Genomic DNA, 25,496 nt, shown 5'->3' with positions numbered 1-25,496 from the left:
GGTGAGACCGAAAAGTTGCGAAAGGGAAACAGAGAGTTTGCAATCCCATCTCGGTGAGACCGAGATCCCTATCGGTAGAACCGAATTGCTAGGGTTTGGCAGTGGCTTATGATAAGTGAAACTCGGTGGCGCCGGATAGAAAGAATCGGTAGGACCGAGTTTGGCTTAGGGTTTAGGTCATATGTGGATATGGGAAAGTAGTTGAGGGTTTTGGAGCATATCACTAAGCACATGAAGCAAGAGGCTCATTAAGCAACACCTCATCCCTCCTTGATAGTATTGGCTTTTCCTATGGACTCAATGTGATCTTGGATCACTAAAATATAAAATGAAGAGTCTTGAGCTTTTGAGCTTGAGCCAATCCTTTGTCCTTAGCATTTTGACGGTTCCACTTTCACATCCATGCCATGCCAATCATTGAGCTTTCCTGAAATAGTCATCTTGGAATAGCATTAGCTCAATGAGCTATATGTTGTTATGAATTACCAAAACCACCTAGGGATAGTTGCACTTTCAGTCTCCCCCTTTTTGGTAACTGATGACAACATATAGATCAAAGCTTCGACAAATGATAATAAGCATGAAATATATCGTCGCTTTGAGAAGTATGTGACAAGTAAGAGCTCCCCCTAAATTTGTGCATATTTAAAATTTGCTTTGGACTGCAAATGCACAAAGAGTTAGAGTCATGGGTTATTCTTCCATGTCACATACATCTTGGTGGAGCGCTTAAAATGATAAGAATCAAATACATGCACTCATCACCAAGAATAGTGAATGATCACATAAGATAGATAAGATGATAATATTAAGCAAACATTAAGTGTAGCTTATGATCAAACACATGATCATTAATGTCTCACGAGCAATGACATAGTATCTCACACAAAAGCAAACAAAGTTCGAAAAACCACCAAATAAAACAAGAGAGAATAAAAGCAACACTCTCTCTCGAAGCCTATGATCTATACATTTTCTCCCCCTTTGGCAACAAGTTACCAAAAAGTTCCTAGAAAATGCATAGTGCTAAGTCGACACTCAGGCTTGATCTTCAGGTGGTGGTGGAGTCCGGAGCACTCCAAGGACGAAGCCTTCTGTAGACGTGGTTGGAGTTGAGGCTGGAGTAGATGCTGGAGCTGGTGGAACTGAGGCTGTAGCTGGTGCAAAAGTGGTGACTCTGGTGTCAGCAACTGGCACTGCATGTGATCTCTGAGCTCTTGGCACTCTGGCAAATGCATCAGTTGTAGTCTTGCCTCTCCTCTCCTGCATGTCATCCTGAAGTTGTTCCACTGCAGACTGAATCTCTGTTACTTTGACATCCAAGTCATAGAACTTTTGTTCCATGATCCTCTCTAAGCTCTGCTGATTCTGAGTGAGGGTGGCCAGTCCTTGCTCAATCCTCAGTGTGGATGCAATCAAGTAACCAAGCTGCTCTTGTTTGGTTTTCAAGAAATACTAAGATGCCTCCTCTTGAGTTGGCATCTTGGCAGCTTTCTCCTTCATTGCCTTCTCCTTCTTTGCTTGTGCTTGTGCAGATGATGGTTCATTCTCATTCATGACAACTTGATTATCTTCAAAATCTGGACGGATGGGCAGGTGTTCCTTGTCCAATAAGTATATGCCTGTGCCCATCTTGGAGTTGATTAACTCCTGAATTTGTGGGGCATATCCACAGCTCCTCTTCTGATCTGCTGCAGTCCTCTTGATAGTTTCTACTATGAGGCTCATGACCTTGAATTTCTGAGGCACATCAAATACATGAAGCAAATTGATTGCATGGCCTCTGATCGTCTTGTGATCACCTGACTTGGGCAACAGAGTGTGCCTAAGGATCCAGTTAATGGTTGGCAGCCCTGACAGAAGATAATGCACAGACCCAAACTTGAAAGTATCAAGTGCCTCGTTTGGAATTTCCTTGTACATATTGGACATAGGGTTGTGGTCCATCTTCTTCTTGGCATAGATATCCATGTCATCCTCATGCTCCTCTGGGGCATTGATGAGCTGTGCCCACTCAGCAACAGTAGATTGGTACCTCGTACCTTCAGACATCCATGTGATCTGTCCATCTGGGTAGAAATGTGCTGTGGAGTATAATTGCATAATGAGTTCCTTGTTCCACTTTGTGAGCTTCTGCCCAACAAAGTCTGCTACTCCACAAGCATTGAAGCTGTCTTGCACTCCAGGATAGTGCTCTTCATTGTCCTTGATGTACTCCCAATCAACCCATCTCATGTCACAAACTATGGGCTTCTTGTCCAACAAAACTGTCTCATAGAAGTCCTGTTGTTCCTTAGTGTGAAACCTGTAATCAACAGCAGTTCTTCTCCTTGAAGCATACGGATCTGCTTCTCTCCACTTCCTCAGCCCTGAGTCTCTTCTGAGCTTCATGTCTTCAGCCACGGGATGAGCATCATTGTGGTCTGGGATCTTGGGCTTGAGCTTTCTCAGAACATGCTCTTCATCATCTTCTTCTTCAACAACAGTCTCAGGCACTGGGGCCTTGTTCTTCTCAGTTGCAGGTATGCTCCTTGTATTTCTCTTTGGTGCAGACTTGGGCTTGGAGGCAGCTTTGGGTGCTTCTTTGGGCTTAGATGTGGCAGCCCCTGATCTTATAGCATCACCCATAAGCTTAGGTGCCTTAGGTGCTGGTGCAGCAACCTCTTCTTCTTCCTCTTCTTCCATGATGGAAGCCTTTCCAAGCACTCTGGCTACGGTCTTCTTGACCCTTTCCTTCCTTTTCTTTCCTTCAGCAGCAACTGGCTCTATGGTTGCAGGCTTTTCAGGAATCTGAGTTGAGGCTCTGGCCTTTGTCATAGGCTGCCTACCTACTGGACTTTTGATTTTCAATCCTGGCTTTGTGCCTTGAGCTGAGCCATGTTCCTTCTCGAGCACTACTCTCTTTGAAGTTGCTTCCTCTTCTGCCACATAATCCTCATCCTCTGATTCTGAGGTTCTCTTCTTCCTCTGTCTGGTGGCAGCTTTTGGCAGATTGCTAGGAGTACTTCTGCTGCCATCATCTGAAGAACTTGAGGGACTAGTGCCCTCACTCATCTGCACTTGCTCTTCTGACATGTTCTGGCTATCACTCTGGTCTGACATGATGAACAAGCTGACTGCTGACCCTGTGAACAGTTTATAGATGAGGTAGAATAGATGAGCATCACAAAATGCAGAGATTTTTGCAAAAGAATAATTCAAAAACTTAGTTTTAGTTTCCCACTGAAAGCATCTCGGATCTACCGATTTCTAAACTCGGTGATACCGAAGCAGTTTTGGCACCTAAACTAGTGAACTCGGTCAGACCGAGTCACAGTTCGGTGGCACCGAGACTGCTAGGGTTTCACAGAGTTCAAAAATCGGTCACACCGATAAGTAATTCTTGGTCAGACCGAGTCTCACTTGTGCAATGGCATAAGCCAAATCGGTGGGACCGAGTTTTTCAACTCGGTGGGTCCGAGATGGTTTCAGCGGAAACCTAACCCTAAAATTTTCGAATTAAACCTAATCTACGAGTTCATTGACTGGATAGAAGTTTAACAAACGTGGCAAGAATCATGATGATCACAATGTGCTAAGAATCGGATTGGGGAATAGCACAAAGATCGAGTCCATACCCTAGTTCGGCGGAGACTCGCTACGGCGGCAATGGCGGGGTTGAATTTCCGTTGACAGCGACGGAGACCAGCGACTGGAGGCAGCTGGCGGCGAGGAGACGATCCGGAGACCAAGCTGGCAGAGCAGGCTATCGCGCGGGCGAAGGGGTTCGGAGAAATTTCCAAATTTTTGCCCGTGACTATATATAGCCCGACCCTGTCGGTGTGACCGAGTGGAACAACTCGGTGGCACCGAGATGCAAAACTGTATACAGTTGTTGCAACTCGGTGTGACCGAATGGTTCAAATCGGTTGCACCGAGATCGAAAACCTAGATCAACTTAATGATCTCGATGGGACCGAAAGTAGGGTATCGGTCAGACCGAGAATCATAAAGAGGTTTTGGAAGTTTAAGTCTATGACGAATCGGGGACTCTGAGCGCTCCTCACACAGAGTGGTTCGAATCTGACTTGATCAAATTTTGTGATGTAGCATGAATAGAGTTTGAGACGAGAAAAGCACAGATAGCTAGAGGAGGTTCTTAGGCATTCTTGTCCATCCACTTGGCAAAAGGAAATAAAACCAAACAATCAAAACAACAAGTGGATGTCCTCGAATGAGTAAAATATGCAACCAGCATGCTCACACAATAAGATGGCAAATGAAATATGTGACAAGGCATGCACAACCAATTCTAGCATCTATCAAGCAATTTGCAATGACAAGGTCATCTATATATGAGTATATTGACTTAGGAGTCAAGTGAGAACACTTGATCATAGGTCATACTCATCGTTTAAGCTCAAGTGGGGTTACCACTTTTACATAAAGCATTGTTGTGTTCACATCTTTAGAGTTGCTTTAGCTCAAGTCTTAGAGTAAAGCTCCCCCTAGATGTGATATCCCCCCTTAGAGGGATGAACTAACCTCGGGTTTTGTCGATGATGACTTCATGTAGATGTTGAAGATGTGGATGCTCAATGTTGATGTAGATCACTTGGAGCTATCCATTTGAGTGAATTGCACTTTCAATACCTACATGGGTTAGTCCCACAAGGAACAAACAAGGATATCCATAGACATAGAGTGATGCACACACAAGATGATGTCCATGAAAACTTTTAGGTTACCTTGTCCCTTGTCTTACCAACAAGAGGGTTTGTGACTCCTTGAACTAGTGCAAGATGTGGAAGTTGATTGCACTTGTTCTTGCCAAAATGATAAGAGTGAAGTATGTTGGCGGAGTCACCCTCAAGAACTCTCTAGTTCTTCTTCTTTTGGATCCACACCATCTTGATGGGAATCCTTGGAGTTGTAGTCGTACTTGATGAAGTGGAACTTGAAGTAGTCTTGGGAATCCACTTGACTAAGGTCTTAGGAGCTTCTTCAAATGCATCAATTTCCTCTTGAAGCTTGTCCTTGCCTTTTTGCTTGTAGTCTTGTGGTGGAAGATCATCTTGAGCTTGTGTCCCCTTGAAAGAAGTATCATACTTCTCTTGTTGAGGAACAAACTTTGTCTTGGGGTATTGATCTTCTTCCCACTCAACTCCATTGGCATTGAACTTTCGTTCAAAACCAACACCTTGATTCTTCCGGTGCATTCCTTGCTTGCGCACAATTTCCTCGAATTGCTTACTCCTGGCAAGGCTTTTGTACACTCCTTTCTCTATAATTCCCTTCAATAAGCTATTTTCTTGCTCAAGTGTAACTTGGCTAAGAGAATCATTAGTGGAATCAAGAGAACTACTAGAAGCAACAATATTGGATTTAGCATGATCATTGTTACTGCTAGAGGAAGAATCTTTCTTGTTCTTGTTACTAGACTTGACTTGAGGCATGTAAGTGGATAAGAGTAAACGCTTGGCAATGTAAGAAGAACTTTTCTTGCGGAGATCATCATTGATTGCTTTTAAGAACTCATGCTCTTGCTCAAGATTGAGCTTTTCAAAGCGTAATTTCTCATGAGCTCTTAAAAGTTCTCGATGATCTTCGAAGATAGTTTCATGAGCTAACTTAAGAGTGTTTAGTTCTTTAGTTAGAGCCTCAATCTTCTCCTTATCATTGTCATTCGTTTTATCTTGATTAGCATGATTAATTGACGTTTCATCATAGTATTCATCACTAGAGTTGTCAACAAGCAAATCATCACCTAACAAGTCATCTTCATCACTATTGAAATCAACATACTCGGGGTGTGTTACCTTAGGACCTTTGGCCATGAAGCATCTTCCAATTCCTTCATTTGGTGAGTCAAATATGTCGTAGGAGTTGGTTGACACAAGTGCTAGACCGGCAACACCTTCATCTTGAGTATCTTCGGAGTCGGAGTGATAACTTCTCTCGGAGTGGCTGTCGGAGTCGGAGCCGGATACCCATTCACCAACATGAGCTTGATGTCTTCGTTTTGTGTAGCTCCTTGATGATTTTTCCTTCCTTTCCGAATCCTTGCTTCTCCGTGAGTATCTTCGTTCATAACGATCATCTCTACTCCTTCTCTCTCTTGGTGGTGATTCTTTGCTTCTTCTTTTTGGAGAATCTTCTCTTCTCTTGTAGGGAGCCGTACACTCATTGGAATAGTGTCCGGGTCTTCCACAACTGTAGCAGTTTCGCTCTCGACTAGAAGATCTTTTGTCATTGTAGGACCTTGACTTGAAGCTTCTATCTTTGCTTCTACTCTTGTAGAACTTGTTGAAGTTCTTCACCATTAAGCTCAATTCTTCATTGAAGTTTTGTTTCTCACTTGATGATGTAGGGGCTTCACATGAGGCTTTGTAGGCACCACTTGATTTGTTGTGAAGTTCCTCTTTATCCTTAAGTGACATCTCATGAGCAACAATTCTTCCAATCACCTCCGTTGGCTTGAGATCTTTGTAATTGGGCATCATTTGGATCAATGTGCACACGGTATCATATTTTCCATCCAAGGCTCTTAGAATCTTCTTGATGATGAATCTATCAGTCATCTCTTCACTTCCTAAGCCGGCAATCTCATTTGTGATGAGAGCAAGCCTAGAGTACATTTCAGCGACACCTTCACCGTCCTTCATTTTGAACTTGTCAAGTTGACTTTGAAGCACATCCAACTTGGATTCCTTGACTGAGTCGGTACCTTCGTGCATATCAATCAAAGTGTCCCAAATTTCCTTTGCATTCTCAAGACGGCTGATTTTGTTGAATTCTTCGGGGCACAATCCGTTGAAGAGAATATCACAAGCTTGAGCATTGTATTGCAACATCTTCAACTCATCCGCGGTAGCTTCACGGTTTGGTTCTTTCCCATCAAAGAAGTCACCTTGCAAACCAACACACACAATAGCCCAAACGGCGGGGTTATGTCCAAGAATATGCATTTTCATTTTATGCTTCCAACTAGCAAAATTAGTACCATCAAAGTAAGGACCTCTACGGTGATAATTTCCCTCGCTAGACGCCATACTCTCCTAGGTTGTGAAACCAAGGCTATGACCACCAAAAGCTATGGAGATCAAAGCAAATGGAGACCAAAGCTCTGATACCACTTGTAGGATCGAAAGTATGTCTAGAGGGGGGGTGATTAGACTACTTGACCAAATAAAAACTTAACCTTTTCCCAATTTTAGTTTTGGCAGATTTTAGCTATTGTAGGACAAGTCAAGCAATCATCACACAATTCAAGCAAGCATGCAAAGAGTGTATTGGCAGCGGAAAGTAAAGCATACAACTTGCAAGAATGTAAAGGGAAGGGTTTGGAGAATTCAAACGCAATTGAAGACACGGATGTTTTTCCCGTGGTTCGGATAGGTGGTGCTATCCTACATCCATGTTGATGGAGACTTCAACCCACGAAGGGTAACGGTTGCGCGAGTCCACGGAGGGCTCCACCCACGAAGGGGTAATGGTTGCGCGAGTCCACGGAGGGCTCCACCCACGAAGGGTAATGGTTGCGCGAGTCCACGGAGGGCTCCACCCACGAAGGGTCCACGAAGAAGCAACCACCCACGAAGGGTCCACGAAGAAGCAACCTTGTCTATCCCACCATGGCCATCGCCCACGAAGGACTTGCCTCACTAGCAGTAGATCTTCACGAAGTAGGCGATCTCCTTGCCCTTACAAAATCCTTGGTTCAACTCCACAATCTTGTCGGAGGCTCCCAAGTAACACCTAGCCAATCTAGGAGACACCACTCTCCAAGAAGTAACAAATGGTGTGTAGGTAATGAACTCCTTGCTCTTGTGCTTCAAATGATAGTCTCCCCAACACTCAACTCTCTCTCATAGGATTTGGATCTGGTGGAAAGAAGGTTTGAGTGGAAAGCAACTTGGGAAAGCTAGAGATCAAGATTCATATGGTAGGAATGGAATATCTTGGTCTCAACACATCAGTAGGTGGTTCTCTCTCAGAACATATGAGTTGGAATTGTGTATGTGTTCTGATGGCTCTCTCTACGAATGAAGAGGAGGTGGAGGGGTATATATAGCCTCCACACAAAATCCAACCGTTACACACAGTTTTCCAATCTCGGTGGGACCGAATCAACAAACTCGGTCGGACCGAAAAGGTAAACCTAGTGACCATTAGAGATTTTTGGTGGGACTGACATGCAACTCGATAGGACCGATATGGTTAGGGTTTGGGCATAACGTAATCTCGGTGAGACCGATTACACAAACTCGGTGAGACCGAGTTTGGTAATAAGCTAACCAGAGAGTTGGTCAGGCAAACTCGGTGGGACCGATTTGCTCTTTCGGTGAGACCGAAAAGTTACAAAAAGGAAACACTGAATTTACATTGCAATCTCGGTGGGACCGATTCGCTCTTTCGGTGAGACCGAAAAGTTACGAAAGGGAAACAGAGAGTTTGCAATCCCATCTCGGTGAGACCGAGATCCCTATCGGTAGAACCGAATTGCTAGGGTTTGGCAGTGGCTTATGATAAGTGAAACTCGGTGGCGCCGGATAGAAAGAATCGGTAGGACCGAGTTTGGCTTAGGGTTTAGGTCATATGTGGATATGGGAAAGTAGTTGAGGGTTTTGGAGCATATCACTAAGCACATGAAGCAAGAGGCTCATTAAGCAACACCTCATCCCTCCTTGATAGTATTGGCTTTTCCTATGGACTCAATGTGATCTTGGATCACTAAAATATAAAATGAAGAGTCTTGAGCTTTTGAGCTTGAGCCAATCCTTTGTCCTTCGCATTTTGAGGGTTCCACTTTCACATCCATGCCATGCCAATCATTGAGCTTTCCTGAAATAGTCATCTTGGAATAGCATTAGCTCAATGAGCTATATGTTGTTATGAATTACCAAAACCACCTAGGGATAGTTGCACTTTCAGTTTGACAACAACTTTTGCATTATTTGGCTTTTTATTTGGAGTTGGTTTTCTCTCTGTGTTTTTTTTAAGTGCTCTTTAAAGTCAACACAACTCCACCTTCTACACCTCATCTCCTTCCCCAAACTTCTGCCCAATGATCATGCCATGTGTATAGTGCAATATAGTATTTTCCTACAAAAATAATTTGGCCAAATAGTATTTTCAAAAATTAGTTTTCCAAAAAACCCTAAATTGAGGTTTGCACTACAAGTACTTGATTTGGGGTATGAAAAATATTTCAAAAAGTATATTTGAAACCTATTAGATAAAGGATTCCCATAAACCACAAAGATATAATTTTAAAAGTTATTTTCCCATTTTATTTAAAAGCTTTTTCTTAAGGCCAGAAATGGTCTTTACTAGGGAAAAATTATTTTATTGTTTTAAAAATATTTGAGAAAATTCAGGGAAACTCAGTGGACATATATTTTCCATATATATGAGTTTCAACACATGGTCATGATCAAAATATTGGACAAAACCTCCCAAAACCATTTCTGCCCATTTCAAGGATTTGAAATATTTCTACAGGAAATATTTTCATAAAAATCCAAGGAAAATCCAGCAAGTCACAAATGCATATTGTTATCACCATGCAAAGCCTCATGTCAATTAAGGTCATTTTGGTCACCAAAATGCCCCAAAACCCTCTCTAACCAGAATCAAATTTGAACAAGTTTGTACTACCAACTTTCTCTCCTTGATCCCAACTTTTGTGAGCATGTTCACATGACCAAATGAGGCCACTACACCAGGTGGTGCATCAAGGGGAAGTGATTTGTTCAACTAGATCTACACAAGTTCATTTCTGCTAATTTCTAGGGTTTACAAAAGTTGCATTGGCAACTTTTCCCAAATAAGCTCCAAATTGGTGGAAGACCCTAATTATATGTGTCATTTCACCCTGTGGAGTCTCATGGCAATTGGAAATCTTTTTCTTACCCAAACCATTATCAAACACCTTCTGCCACTTTTTAAAAATCACCATTTTGACCACTAACACTATTCTCCTTGAGCTCAACTTTTTACCACAACTCCTCCTAGTCCTCTCCTACCTCCAGTAACTCTTCCCTGGCCTCAGCTCAATGATTGAAGGGTAAAATACCCCCATTTACCTCCCTGGACAGCCCCTCTCTCCCTCTTCTTCTACCTCTCTCCTCTCCTAGTAACTCCCCAGGGCATCCAAGGCCACAGCCCACTTCTTTACTTCCCCCTAGAGCTACCAGACACCTTTGGACGCGCCCACGTTGCATAAAAAATGGCTATGCCAGCCATTTGCACGCTCTGGAGCGCGCTACAGTGCGCTCCCGCACTGTAGCCGCCCCCTTCCAACCGCCTCCGCCCACCTCGGGCCTCCCCAGCACGCCCGACGATGCGCCTCGGCGTCCGCAGCACGCTAAACCCTGGTCCCCCTCTTCCTTCTCCCTCCTCTCGCCCCAGGTCGCACGCGCGCTGGCCGCCCGAGCGCGCCAATGGCACGGCTCACAAGCGCGGCGTCTCTGACCCATCCCCGCTCTCTCCCTTAGCTCCCCTCGGCGTAGTCCACACCCAGCAACACCCCAGACACGGCGTCAGCTCCTCCAGCCCTGTGGCAACGAGCAGGAGCTCGCCAGCGCACGGGTCCACGGCACCCCATCGTTCACCTATTTAAGGGCCTCCTCGAGCCTTCCTCTCCTCACCACTCGCTCTCTCACTCCCCTAATCATCCCCCCGCACCCCAGTTCATCTCCAGGAGCACCCGAGCTCGAGATCGGGCTCGAGCTCCGCCACTTCGGCTTGCTGGAGTTTGCGAGGTACAGGCCTTCCCCGCTCCTCCTCTGCCCCGATCTGAAACCGCCTCCTCCCACTGATCATTTCCCCTCTCTCCCCCGCCTCGTTTGTAGTCGGAGTCGACCGGAACAACCACCACCCGAAGCTCCTCCACCGCAAGACCTCGTCACTGGCGAACCAGGCCACCCCGGCGACCGCAACCACCTCCACCTGAACGACGACTCTGTACTGAGTCCAACGGTGCCATCATCTCACCCCGCCGTGCCCTGCTTCGCCGTCGGTGAGCACGCCGGCCCTCTGATCGCGAGGTCAGAGATGACAGGCGGGCCCCGCCTGTCCTCCTCACCTCTCTCTCGCCCCCTCTCTCTCCCACTGGCAGCTGGGCCCCGCCCGCCAGGTTCAAACCTGGCGCGCGTGCGATGGCTCGGCTGGGTCGTGTCGCTGGCTGGGCCGCTGCCCTACGGCTGTTCTGGCCCAGCAGGCACAGAGCCCCCTTTCCTTTTCTTTTTCTGTCACATTTCCAAAAATTCCACAGGATTAAATATTTATCCAAATGCAACAATTCCAGTTCCTAAAATCTTATAAAAATCCCACCTGTTTAATGGTATAATTTTCACTCATGTCCAAACAACTTTTATGTACTGTCCATATTCAAATTCAAATTTGAATATATTTAGACCCCTCTAAAAATCCATTTCTTCTCTTCTGCCACTCCAAATCCAAAACTAGTACTTTTCCCCTTCTTAGTTTTCATCCTAATATTTAACAAAAATGTGTTGACATTTTTCTGAGCACTTTGGTTTTTCTGTTTTATTATTGCCTTATTTCTTTTCTCGCTATTATTTTGCGACGATAGATTGCGTTGCTGACAAAGGAGTTGGACTAGCAGACTTTGAAGACCAAGAAGACCTTGTTGAGCCAGGCAAGCAGCCCTTTGACCATGTCTATGAAACCCTTTTTATGCATGTCATATAGCACTTTATTAGTGTTGCATCAGAATCATGATGAGATGGTAACCACTTTTATGGGTTGCCTCTATTACTTCCTCGTTGATACTTGCATTGTGCATGACCCTACCTCCTTATGAGGGTTATGCTGGTGGGAGTAGATAGGATGCTAAAGTAGTGCTACGCAAAAAGGGACGGGAATATGCATGGTGATGGAGATATAGTATTTTCAAAAGACTTTTCGAAAACCCCATCGGGTGACACTTATGCCCGGGGGAGATGATGAGTTGGGTAGCCACTTGATGACGAAGTGGTGTACTGAGGCAAGTGTGTGTTGTTTTCAAAACGGATTGGTTTAAGTTGCGACCGTTATTCCAACCTTACATGCGCAACCACTCTACCCTTATATGGGAAAGGGCATTATTGATTACCTAGGCCGATACTAGCTTGGAGCCCGCATTACTAGTGACGGGGGAGAGTTGGTGCTCTCTCTCGAGACGGGGTCGTGCCAGGTAGGGCGGCCAAGAACATTTTTTATGGGGCACCGGACACACCTTTGATACCACGTGCCAGTGGTATGTGATGAATATGGGAGCGTGGCTCCACAATTTTAAGTTGTGAAAGGTTAGGCACGGGGGTTACTACCAATCGAGTGGACTCCATGTTAGTGTCGTCTAGGGAAAGATAGTGATCGGGTGCTTACCCCGGGTACTTGAGGTACCGCGGGTCGTGGATGACACGGAAGTTCCCCGGATCTTGTGGGTAAAGTGTGCAACCTCTGCAGAGTGTAAAACTATTCGAATAGCCATGTCCACGGTCAAGGACAGTTGGGTAACCGCTCTTGGGCTACGTCCACATGTTTACAAACCAGTGTGTGTGTTTGGATAAGTGGGAAGATCTACTTGGGTCAAGTCAAAGGACTTGACATGATTGAGTTGGGTTGATGCCCACTCTATTTATGTTGATATCTATAACATGTCCTCATGGTTACTTGAATTCTCCTAATGCATGTCTTACAAGTTGTTGAACATGTCATTGCACTCAAAACTAGCTTTCTGCAAAAATTTACCTATATCATGCATTGTTGTATCTTGAACCAAAACATGGATTGCTTGCGAGTACATTCGAAGTACTCATTGGCTTGCCACTGGTTATTTTATTGGCATGGCATGAAAGAACATGATATAATGAAGAGTACCTTGGTGACGAACATGCGAGCTAGGACGCTTTCCAGTCAGAATGCCTATAGGGTTAAGGCAGATGGCATGGGTCCAAGTTGTTATTGAAGAGTTCCGCTGCGATGATACACTCAAGACTTGACCATAATGGTCCTACTTGTGTAAAACGGTATGTATGGATGTAAGACTCTTGTTATTCAGCTTCTGTGTGTTCAGTGAGCATTGATCTCTGGGATCACTATACACGTGCATTCGGTGATCTCGACTTATGAGTCGGGGTCCCCACATAATACATGTCACTCAAACATAATATTCTTCGAGCACTGGGCCTCTATCGAACGAGCGCCTTCAAGAACTTATTCAAAATAGTGCTCGGCAGCCACTCGGCCTATGGCCGAACCCTGCGCCGCAACAGTGGCGGCATCCATCTCCGCCTAGTATGTTTTGACACGGGCAAGGGCCATCCGCGAGCCTTCTATACACGCCGACCTCTTCATCGCATTAATGCGCGGCACCCCACCAAGGAACTGCTGCACCAAACTAAAATAGATGTTCGGCTTTGGCCTTTCTAGCCACAGATGATCCACAACGGACCTCATAGCGAGTCCGGACAATCTATTCAGCTCGGCCCATTCGGCAAGCCGATCAGTCAATGGAAGCAGACGCTCTGGAACGTTAAATTGTGACTAGAATAGCTTGTCCACTTCACGATCTGTTTGATCTAGGAAGTATTCGGCTGCATCGACAACACTCGCCGCCAAGTCCAGATATGCGTCCGCCGAACTCCACAGCCGGTCCAGAGGGGCATACCGAGGATCTCCAAACTTCCTCCGCAGTATAAAGGGTTTCCCAGCTGCGATATCCCCGGCTTGACGCAGCTCCTCCTTCTTCGCTCTCATCGCAGAGCGGGTGTCTTTGTTCGCCATCGTGGCCTTTTCCAGGTCCGTCGCCTTCGCCCGGTTTTCTTCTTCAAGAAGCTGGCAACGGTCGGCAGTATCTTTTAACTTTACAGCCATCTTGGCCATTTTTTCTTTGCTCTCGCTATGCGCGGCCTTTTCGGCCCTTAACTCTTCGGCCGCCTTGAAAGCGGCTGCATTACTATTCCTTGCTTGCTCCCTGGCTTGGGCAAGCTCCACCCGAAGGGTCTCCACGGTGGTAGGTCCATCTGCAGTCACCACATATTAAAGATACTGGCATCATGCTGCTCTTACTTTGTGACATTCACCAGAAAAATCACCTACCATGTGCCTTGTCAAGCCGCTGGTTAACAAGCACGATGTCGGCATCTGCCGCATCGAGTTGCCGCTTTAGTTCGGCAAACCAATAAGTCCGGCTAGCCACCGGAGCTTCAACCACCTGCACATAAAGGCAGTCTGGTTATTACCTGGGACTACGATCCTCTGCTTGCCGCCGTTCTCGATGACAACCAGAGTCTCAGGGGCTACTATCTACATAGGGCACACCTAAATATGTGCGGTACTGTAAAAAATGTACATCATTTCGCGTACCTTAAAACCCGCCAGTAGACTCATAAAGGCTTCATGCAACCCGCTTTCGGCGGACGAAATCCTTTCAATCACCGTACTCATCAACGTATGGTGCTCTTCTGAGATAGTCGCTCGCTCTAGCAGATCCCTCAGTACGTCCGACCGCATACCAGATGGTGCTGGACTCTTTTGATTGCTCTCTTCAAGAGCCGAATACTGGGGACTTCGGGTGGCCATAGGATTACCTTCTGGCCTTGCCGGATCAGGAGAAACCCTCTGCAACGACACCTCGAGGTCGCCCGCCTCGTGAGGCGGTGTGGCAGGGGGAGGCGTTTCGCTCTCCATCATCTCTGGAAGAAGATCCCCCGAAGACGAGCTCTGCTGAGAAGGGCTAAGATCCGAACTGCAAGATAAATGCTTCGGTTATTTTCCTCAAAAGTAAGGTAGGATATCTTCACTATTAAGTACTTTTTCATTACTTACAGCTCGTTAGAGGGATGATCCCCGCGCGGACAGTGTGCGGCAAGAATACCCTCCGAGGCAGGACCCTCTGGCGGAGATTTCTTCTCCCGTTTGGAAACCTTGGTTTCCGGATCTTCAGAGGTAGTCCTCTTCCTTCCCTGGGGAGGGAGAATGTCAGATTCTTCCCCTTGGTTATCCTCCCTCGTGGAGGCTCTCATTCCCTCGGTTGGAATAGGTAGCGATGGAGGCCCGCTTTCGCCCTCTTTATTTCCCCCTTCATCTTCCTTTGAGGGCACCAGACAAGGTGCTGGCTCGAGCATCTTTTCCAGCACCGGGTTATCCAAGCCTTCAGGAAGGGGGTCCGAACACCGGATCATCTTCGCCTTTGTTATCCAGTCCTCGTCAAAGAGCGATTCTTCAGAGTGATATCATGATAAATAAAAGGATAATGTGTTCGGCCATGGGATTACTTACTTGGGCAGCGGTGCGGTTGCTGCTCAGGCTCACGTCCTCGGTAGTGTCCGGACACTCTATTTGGGGTCTGAAGAATGATTTGTACATCCCCTCGTGCGTCAGGCCGAGGAAATTCTGAATAGTGCGTGGTCCTTCCGGGTTGAATTCCCACATGCGGAGGGGCCGGCGTTTGCAAGGCTAGACTCGACGAACCAGCATAACTTGCATTACCATAACCAGACTGAAATCTCCCTCGAAGAGATCTCGGATACGGCTCTGCAGTATTGGCACGTCCTTGGCTGGACCCCAGCTCAGCCCCTGCTGATCCATGACATCAGTTATGGTGGAGGGCCCGAGCGAAAGGTGGGGGCAGCTACCCACTTGGCACTTCGGGGAGCTGTGACGTAAAACCACTCCCGTTGCCACAGTCCGGACACCTCTAGAAAGGAACCCTTTGGCCATGGAGCGTCAGCAATTTTGCTTATTAGAGCACCTCCGCACGCTGCGTACTGCCCCTCAACCATCTTCGACTTCACATCGAAGGTCTTGAGCCACAGGCCGAAGTGAGGGGTAATGCGGAGGAAGGCCTGACACACAACAATAAATGACGAGATGTGAAGAAGGGAATCCGGGGCCAGATCGTGAAAATCCAACCCGTAATAGAACATGAGACCCCTAACAAAGGGATCCAGAGCGAGGCCTAGTCCTCAGAGGAAGTGGTAAACGAACACAACACTCTCATTGGGTTCGGGAGTAGGGACGACCTGCCCTCGGGCGGGCAGTCTATGCAAAATTTCGGCGGTCAGATATCTGGCCTCCCTCAACTTCTTGATGTCCTCCTCCGTGATGGAGGAGGGCATCCGCCGGCCTTGAAGGCTGGATCCGGACATGATTGAAGGTCCGAGACACCTGACCTGGGCTTTGGGTGTTAGAACTCGAGGCAGGGGAAGGATTCGATTGAGCACGGGAGGGAAAAAAAGTAAAAGCCTTGTCCCTTTATAAAGAGGGTGAATATCAAGCATCCTCCTCGTGGACATTTGGGACTTGCCTAAGATCTAGGAGTCCTAGGCACGGTTGGGTTACCCATGTCTGTATTAATGAGAATCCCGTAATAAGGGGAACACAATCTCTGCTTTGACAAGACGTGTCAAGAAACCGCCTCGCGTTATGTGCGGGGCTGGTTAAAGAAAAACAGTTCAAATAATTACCGGGTCATGGCGTGATGTCATGCTGCCAAAACGTGTCAGCAGATTAGATTTGTGGAAATATTATTCTCTCTATAGTGGTATGTGGAACTTATTTTGCAGGGTCGGACACTATCCTTGTATTCAAACTCTTCTGTGGTGTATTCGGAGGAAGAACCCGCCTTGCAATGCCGAAGACAACACTGCGCGCCGGACTCATCGTCATTGAAGCCTGGTTCAGGGGCTACTGAGGGAGTCCTGGATTAGGGGGTCTCCGGACAGCCGGACTCTATCCTTTGGTCGGACTGTTGGACTATGAAGATATGAGATTGAAGACTTCGTCCCGTGTCCGGATGGGACTCTACTTGGCGTGGAAGGCAAGCTAGGCAATACGGATATGGATATCTCCTCCCTTGTAACCGACCTTGTGTAACCCTAACCTCCTCCGGTGTCTATATAAACCGGAGGGTTTTAGTCCGTAGGACAACATACAATCATACCATAGGCTAGCTTCTAGGGTTTAGCCTCTCCGATCTCGTGGTAGATCAACTCTTGTACTACCCATATTATCAAGAATAATCAAGCAGGACGTAGGGTTTTACCTCCATCAAGAGGGCCCGAACCTGGGTAAAACATCGTGTCCCCTGCCTCCTGTTACCATCTGCCTTAGACGCACAGTTCGGGACCCCTACCCGAGATCCGCCGGTTTTGACACCAACAATCTCCCTAAAAACCTAGAAACAAAAGAACAAAGCAAAGAGAGAGGGATTTGGGGAGAAACCTTGTTCCATGGCAAGAGGAAGTGGTGGGGAGCGATCCCACCAGATGGAATGCGAGGAGAGCGGCCGGAGACGGAGATCTGGTGAGGGTCTCCAATGCCATTCTTGGGCAGGAGAGAGAGAAACGACATGGGGAAAAGGAGTGAATGGGTATGGGGGAGTTGGAACTCCCCCTGCCCGCTCTTAACCCCCACGCGCTCTCGACTGTGCGGTAGTACCGCGTGTCATCGCGGTAGTACCGCCTGGGCGGAAGTACCGCACCGAGGGCGGTAGTAACGCTCCCCCAGGCGGCAGTAAAAAGTTACTGTCGTGTTGGGTGCGGTAGTACAGTGCGCAGTTCCTGCGGTAGTACCGTGGCATGCCGCGGTAGTACCGTGTGCCCAAGAAAATGCAGGTTTCAAAACAGAGAAGACCAAAGGGCCTTTGCAAAGCAACCTTCAAGCGAATGGACGCACCAAAACACAGAAACACGAGACAACACACACAAGCACGACACAAAGAAAGAGAGACAAGAGACAACAAGGACTAAACAAGCAACCAAACCTCTTCAAAAGGAGGGCGGTGGCCGGAACCACCTATGTTTGAGTCAATTGGTATGGCACTGCGAAGAATCATCCTTGGGCCCATGACCAAAACTCGTCTTTGAAGCACAAGTACCATCAACAATGGCTAATGTGAAAGAGTTGATCAATTTATGCATAATGGGGAGAGGAAGAGTTCATTGAGAGAACAACACTCCCCATATGTCCATGCCTACACCTAAACAAGATAACAAGTTGAGTATGGTGGGGTGTGCAAGGGTTCAAGCAACATTTCTCGAATCAATGATATTTAGCTCATGCCTTAACTCGCGAAATCTTGCTTCATCCAAGGGCTTCATGAAGATATCTGCAAGGTTATCAAGAGTGTTGACATAGTTGAGTTCGATCTCCCCTCGCCTAATTATGATCCCGGATGAAGTGACACCGAATCTCAATATGCTTCATCTTGAAGTGTTGCACCGGGTTGAGAGAAATCTTGATGTCACTTTCATTGTCACACCAAAGAGGCACTTTGTCACAAATGACACTGTAATCCTTTAAAGTTTGCCTCATCCATGGAAGTTGTGCACAACAACTACCGGCAGCCACATACTCCGCTTCCGTGGATGAGAGAGACGCGCAACTTTGCTTCTTGGAAGACCAACTCACCAAAGAGCAACCAAGAAATTGGCACCCTCCGGAAATTGACTTCCTATCCACTTCATCTCCCGCCCAATCGGAGTCCGAATAGCCTACAAGATTGAAGTTAGATCCTCTTGGATACCATAAGCCAAAGTTTGGGGTATGAGCCAAATATCGAAAGATTCGCTTGACCGCCACATAGTGGCTTTCCTTAGGTGCGGCTTGAAACCGTGCACAAATTCCCACACTCAACATGATATCTAGTCTACATGCACAAAGGTAAAGCAAGGAGCCAATCATGGAGCGATATACCTTTTGATCCACTGCTTTACCATTGGGATCTATGTCAAGTTGGCATTTGACGGGCATTGGAGTGGAAGCCGTCTTGACATCACTTAGCTTGAATCTTTTAAGCATGTCTTGAGTGTATTTGGCTTGGTTTATGAAGGTTCCTTCTCTTTGTTGCTTGACTTCGAACCCGAGAAATAACTTCAACTCTCCCATCATGGACATCTTGAACTTGGAGGTCATGAGTGCGGCAAATTCCTCATTGAAAGCTTTGTTAGGGGAACCAAAGATAATATCATCAACATAAAGTTGGCACACAAACAACTCCCCATTGACCTTCTTAGTAAAAAGAGTGGGGTCGATTTTCCCAATTTCAAAACCATGATCTTGCAACAACTCAGTAAGGTGGTCATACCACGCACGTGGGGCTTGCTTAAGGCCATAGAGTGCCTTATCGAGTTGGTACACATGATCGGGAAAATAGGGATCCTCGAACCCGGGGGGTTGCTTGACACATACCAACTCATTAATAGGACCATTAAGAAAAGCACTCTTCACATCCATTTGTTGTAACTTAAAGTTATGATGAGAAGCATATGCAATTAACATGCGAATGGATTCAAGGTGATCAATGGGAGAAAAGGTTTCACCATAGTCGATACCCTCGACTTGGGAGTAGCCTTGGGCTACCAAATGAGCCTTATTGCGAATGATAATCCCATGAGCATCTTGCTTGTTCTTGAATATCCATTTGGTTCCAATGACATTATGGTTCCCCATTGGCCTTGGCACCAATCTCCACACCTTGTTGTGCTCGAAGTTGTTGAGTTCGTCATGCATGGCATTAAGCCAATCCGGATCCTCGAGCGCCCCATAGACCTTTTGGGGTTCAACACAATAGACAAACGCGTGATGTTCACAATAGTTTGCTAATTGTCTACGAGTGCTTACCCCCTTTCTTAAGCTTCCGAGCACATTTGTCATGAGATGATCTTTGGTGGATAGCTTGGATGCAATCTTGGCGACACGACGCTCTAATTCCTCCTCTGGAGAGAGTTGAGGAGCAGTTACTTGATCATCTTGAGCGTCGTCTTGAGCTCGTTCTTGATCTTGAGCTTGCTGTTGATCTTGAACTTGCTTGGATGAGAGAACTTGACCTTGGGCTTCACTTGGTGATTCAACACCATCTTGAGGTTGATCTTTCCCTTGGTCTTGTTCATGAGGTTGAGAGCCTTCACTTTGTTCTTCGGAAGCGTGTGGGCCTTGGGTTGGTGATGGCTCCACGTGAGTGGAAATTGTCCTTCTCCTTCGGCCACAAGGGGATCCTCAACGGGTAGGATAAAACCAACACCCATTCTTCTTATGGCTTGGGGAGGAATTTCATCACCTACATCACAAGTGCCACTTTGCCCCACTTGGGAGTCGTTATCCTCATCAAACTCCACGTTACATGTCTCCTCAATAAGTCCCGTGGACTTAATGAGGACACGGTAAGCATGGGAGTTTGTAGCATAACCAACAAATATGCCCTCATGAGCTCTAGCCTCAAATTTAGACAAACGAACACCTTTCTTGAGAATGAAACACTTACACCCGAACACCCGGAAGTACTTGAGGTTGGGCTTGTTACCGGTGAGTATCTCATATGGAGTCTTGTTCAAGCCTTTGCGGAGGTAGCGATTGGATATGACACACAGTGTTGATGGCTTCGGCCCAAAAGTTGTATGGAGACTTGAACTCCGCCATCATGGTCCTTGCCGCATCCATCAACGTCCGGTTTTTCCTCTCCGCTACACCATTTTGTTGAGGGTTGTAAGGTGCGTAATATTGATGCTTGATCCCCTCATCACTAAGAAACTCATCCAAGGTGTAGTTCTTGAACTCGGTGTCATTGTCACTTCTTATTGTCAAGATCTTTGCATTGTGTTAACATTGAGCTTCATTTGCAAAGTCAATGACGGTTTGTTGGGTCTCGCTCTTCCTCTTGAAGAAATACTCCCAAGTGTATCTTGAATAGTCATCCACAATCACCAAGCAATACTTTCTACCCCCAAGACTATCAAAGGATGGAGGCCCAAAGAGATCCATGTGAAGGAGCTACAAAGGCCTCTTCAAGTAAATGATAGTCGTGGGAGGGTGAGCATTTTCATGTAGCTTTCCTTCGATACAAGCACTGTAAGCATGATCTTTAGCAAAACTAACATTTATTAGTCCACGGACATGGTCCCCCTTGAGAAGACTTTGCAAAGATCTCATATTGACATGGGCTAAACGGCGATGCCAAAGCCATCCCACGTCAACTTTAGCCATTAGGCATGTCGCGATCTTAGTGGGTCACTCTGAAAAGTTAATCACATAGAGACCATTCTCGACATGCCCAACAAAGGCTACTTTAAGAGTCTTGCTCCATAAGAGGGCCATGGTATCGGCATCAAAGAAAGTGGCAAAGCCCATGAGTGCAAGTTGACGAACGAAAAGTAAATTGTATGCAAGGGACTCAACAAGCATGACCTTCTCGATCGTGAGACCATGAGAAATGATAACCTTGCAAAGTCCCAATACCTTAGAGGACGAGGCATCACCCCACTTGACATTGGTGGGCATAGATGGAATCTTGTGAACGTCCACCACCAAGTCCTTGCTCCCGGTCATATGATTAGTGGCTCCACTATCGAGCAACCATGATCCCCCACCGGAAGCAAACACCTACAAGAAATCAATGCTTGGTTTTAGGTACGCATTTTGTAATGGGTCCTTTGATGTTAGTAACTAGGGTCTTAGGAACCCAAATAGACCATTCAATGTACTCATAAGAAGAACCAACAAATTTGGCATAAACATGTCCATCACTAGCACAACATAAGACATAAGAAGGGTTAAAGTCGCCGACTTTGTTGAGAGGGGTAGCATTGCCCTTCTTAGCATCACTACCCTTCACATTGTTCTTCTTCTTCTTCTTAGAAGCACCCTCTCCCTCCTTCACAAAAGTTTGCTTGAGAGGGGGAGGTCGTTTGGCCTTGTCATCCTTCTTCTTGTTCTTGGACTTGGGTGTGAACCCAATTCCTTCCTTGGCCACAACTTCCTTTTGATTGCTCAAAAGGTCATTGAGGTTCTTCTCACCTTGTATGCACGACACAAGGCCTTTCTCAAGTTGCTTCTTCAACTTTGCATTCTCCTCAACAAGATGCACATGCTCACAACATGGGTTAGTAGCATTTGCATTACAATTAAGACCATATGAGGAAAGGTGGATTTCTCCTTGGTTAGCTTTACTTGGAGTTGATCATGAGACTCTTTGAGGCTAGCATGAGCACCCTTCAAGACCTTGTGAGCCTTGTCAAATAAATCAAACTCCTCTTTGAGTCTAGCAAGATCAACCCCAAGCTTGGCCTTCTCGGAGTTTAGCACACGAGATACAACAAGAGCATGATCAAGATCTTTCTTTAATTTAGCGTGGTCATCGTTGTATGACTCCTCAAGAGCCAAACGAAGACCTCGCTCTTCCTTAAGAGCATTGGAAAGATTCAAAATCTCATCATCATAGTCACAACTATGCCCCTCCATCTTAGAGATGGTATCTTCGTGAGCCTCGATCATGTCATTGGCTTCACCAAGTTGTCCCAAGAGAGCAACGAAGTGCTTCTTGGATTTACCCTTGAGCTTACTCATAAAAGACTCAAATTCATTCTCCTTCACATTGGACCCCTCATGTTCATCAATGCAATCCGTCAAAGAAGGATTATTAATGATGGTAGTTTTGATGTTGGGGGTTACCTTGTTGGTGGCTTTAGCCATGAGGCACTTGGCGGTGAAGTTCTCATTGAGTGAGTCGAAGAGAGACACCCGTGGAGTTGTCGCAATGGCAATGGAGGCCACGGCAACCGACTCACCGTCTTCATCAACATCATCATGCTCATTGTACTCTTCTTGTGCCACCAACCCCTTGGGAGGAGTCTTCTTGGTGAAGTTGCTCTTGTTGGGGAAAGACTTGGCCTTGTCTTTTCGGATGAGCTTGCCACTATTGTCTTCCCTTTTCTCATACGGACATTCCGCAACAAAGTGGCTCACATTCCCACAATTATAGCAAGTCATCACTCACTGCTTGACCTTTCTGCCACTTGAGTTGTTCTTGTTGAAGTTGGGCCTTGTGTTCTTCTTGCTCCAAAATTGCCTTGAAGCAAGAGCCATGTGTTCATGATAAGCATACTTTGTATCTTCGTGATTGCTCTCCTCTTCTTCCACACTAACCTTGGCCTTCAAGGCAAGGTTGGGCTTCTTTGCTCTTTGAGAGCATAACAGCGCATTGTCGGCGGTCTTGTCCAAGATGCTCATAGCCACAAACTCATCCAACACTTCACTTGAGGACAAGGTGTGGAAGTTCGGCCTTTGAAGAATGATGGAGGACATGGCCTTGTGGTAAGGCATCCTGGCCTTGAGGAACTTGCGCTTGATCCAATTGTCATATGTATCCTTGCTCCCATGATCTCGGAGTGAGACCGCGAGAGTAGTTAATCTTCGATAAAGCACACGAGGTTCTTCATCTTCTTTCATTGCAAACTCATCGGCTTCATCTTGCACCACTTCATAGTTGGAGCGTTGAATGCTTGCGCTTCCCGGTAGAGAGACACAACATGGCACCATGCATCCTTGGCCACGGTGAAGGGTCGGAGATGAGCAAGATCTTCGGGTGGAATTGCATCTTGGATGATGAAGAGAGCATTCTCATTGAATTGATTATACGCGGCTTCTCTAGAGGTGAAGTTGCTTCGGTCATGCGGATAAAAACCTTCTTCAATGATTCTCCAAAGGTTAGTATTAACATGGTTCAAATGACGCTTAAAGCGATAAACGCAAGAATCAAAGTCCTCGTTTTTCACAATCTTAGGGGGATGACCGGCATGATTCAAATGAGTGGAAGGAATCGGTCCACCATAAGTAAGTGGAGGTTCCACATGGGCAAAGATGTCGTTGCCAATTTTACCACTAGAAGAAGAAGCCTTTTCACTAGTAGCTTCCCCCTTGTAGGAGTTAGCATCCGTCACCTTGTTAGTGGGATCACCCACTTTCAACGGTGCGGTAGATAGTTTAAGCCCTTCTAAGAATTTATTAAACATGCTTTCAACCTCGATCGTCATGGAGGTTTTCAATGTGTCCAAAGCCACATTGAATTCCTCACGAGAGGCCGCAGTTCCCCCATCGGCTGTAGACGAGACCGGATTCACACCAGAGTGCTCCTCCACACTGTCTACGGTGTCAACCATACTCTTCAGACGGAAAAGTCCTTAATAAAGAGATGAGTCTCTGATACCAATTGAAATGATCGATATAGTTGACTAGAGGGGGGTGAATAGGAAACTAACAATTTTTAGCTTTTCTTTACCAATTTGAACTTTGCATCAAAGTAGGTTGTCTAGATATGCAACTAGATGAGCAACCTATATGATGCAACAAGAACAAGTACACAAGCAAGCAAGGGATATAACACAAATAAGCTTGCTCAAGTAAAGGCACGAGATAACCAAGAGTGGAGCTGGTGAAGACGAGGATGTGTTACCGAAGTTCCTTCCTTTTGAGGGGAAGTACGTCTCCGTTGGAGCGGTGTGGAGGCACAATGCTCCCCAAGAAGCCACTAGGGCCACCGTATTCTCCTCACGCCCTCACACAATGCGATATGCCGTGATTCCACTATTGGTGTCCTTGGAGGCGGCGATCGGACCTTTACAAACAAGGTTGGGGCTATCTCGACAACTTAATTGGAGGCTCCCAATGATACCACAAAGCTTCACCACAATGGAATATGGCTCTACGGTGACCTCAACCGTCTAGGGTGCTCAATCACCCAAGAGTAACAAGATCCGCAAGGGATGAGTGGGGGAATCAAATTTCTCTTGGTGGAAGTGTAGATCTAGGCCATCTCAACCAATCCCCAGAGAATCAACAAGTTTGATTGGCTAGGGAGAGAGATCGGGCGAAAATGGAGCTTGGAGCAATAATGGAGCTTGGGGATAGAAGAGATAGTCAACTCGGAGAAGAAGACACCCCTTATATAGTGGAAGAACAAATACCGTTATCCACCAACTCAGCCTGCATAGCACGGTACTACCGCGCCGGGGATGCGGTACTACTGCAAGGGCACATGGTACTACCGCAGGGCCCTGCGGTACTACCGCCCTAGCAGCAGAAACCAGGACAACCCAGATGCAATGAAGCAGAGGGCGGTAGAACCGCTGGCGTAGTACTACCGCTCCCCCTTGCGGTACTACCGCAAGGCAGGGATGGTCCAAATTTTGGGAAGGCGACATATAAAAATACATCCGTGGAAACTTCCGCTGAGTTGGGACCTATGCAAAAATCCGACATGGTAGTATTGCAAGCCAGGAGCGGTACTACCGCGCGGGGTGCGGATGTAAAAATTACATCCGCTCCTACTGCCGCGCAAGCTGCTGAGCCTGGCCAGAGCGCACGGTACTACCGCACATCTGGCGCGGTACTACCACGTAGGGCGCAGATGTAAAAAGATTGCATCCGCCCCTACTACCGCAAACGCAGCAGCACCTGGCCTGAGGCCACAGTACTACTGCTCCAAGGAAGCGGTACTACCGTGGGCACTTGCGGTACTACCGCACCAGAGGCCGGTACTACCGCTCCTAGGAGTAGTACTACCGCATGCCCCAGATCAGCAAACATGACATTTTGCATAGACAAGAAAAGACGGAGGATGCTCCAAAGTGCCAAAGGAAAGGCGGTTTATAGGATTAGACGTGTACGTGATGATTCCACCCAAACCTTTCCAAAACGGACCCCCTCTTAATAGTACGGCTTTCCTACGACTC

This window comes from Triticum aestivum, chromosome 4A (assembly GCF_018294505.1).
Source record: "Triticum aestivum cultivar Chinese Spring chromosome 4A, IWGSC CS RefSeq v2.1, whole genome shotgun sequence".
Classification (NCBI taxonomy): domain Eukaryota; kingdom Viridiplantae; phylum Streptophyta; class Magnoliopsida; order Poales; family Poaceae; genus Triticum; species Triticum aestivum.
This window is presented reverse-complemented; position numbering follows the sequence as displayed.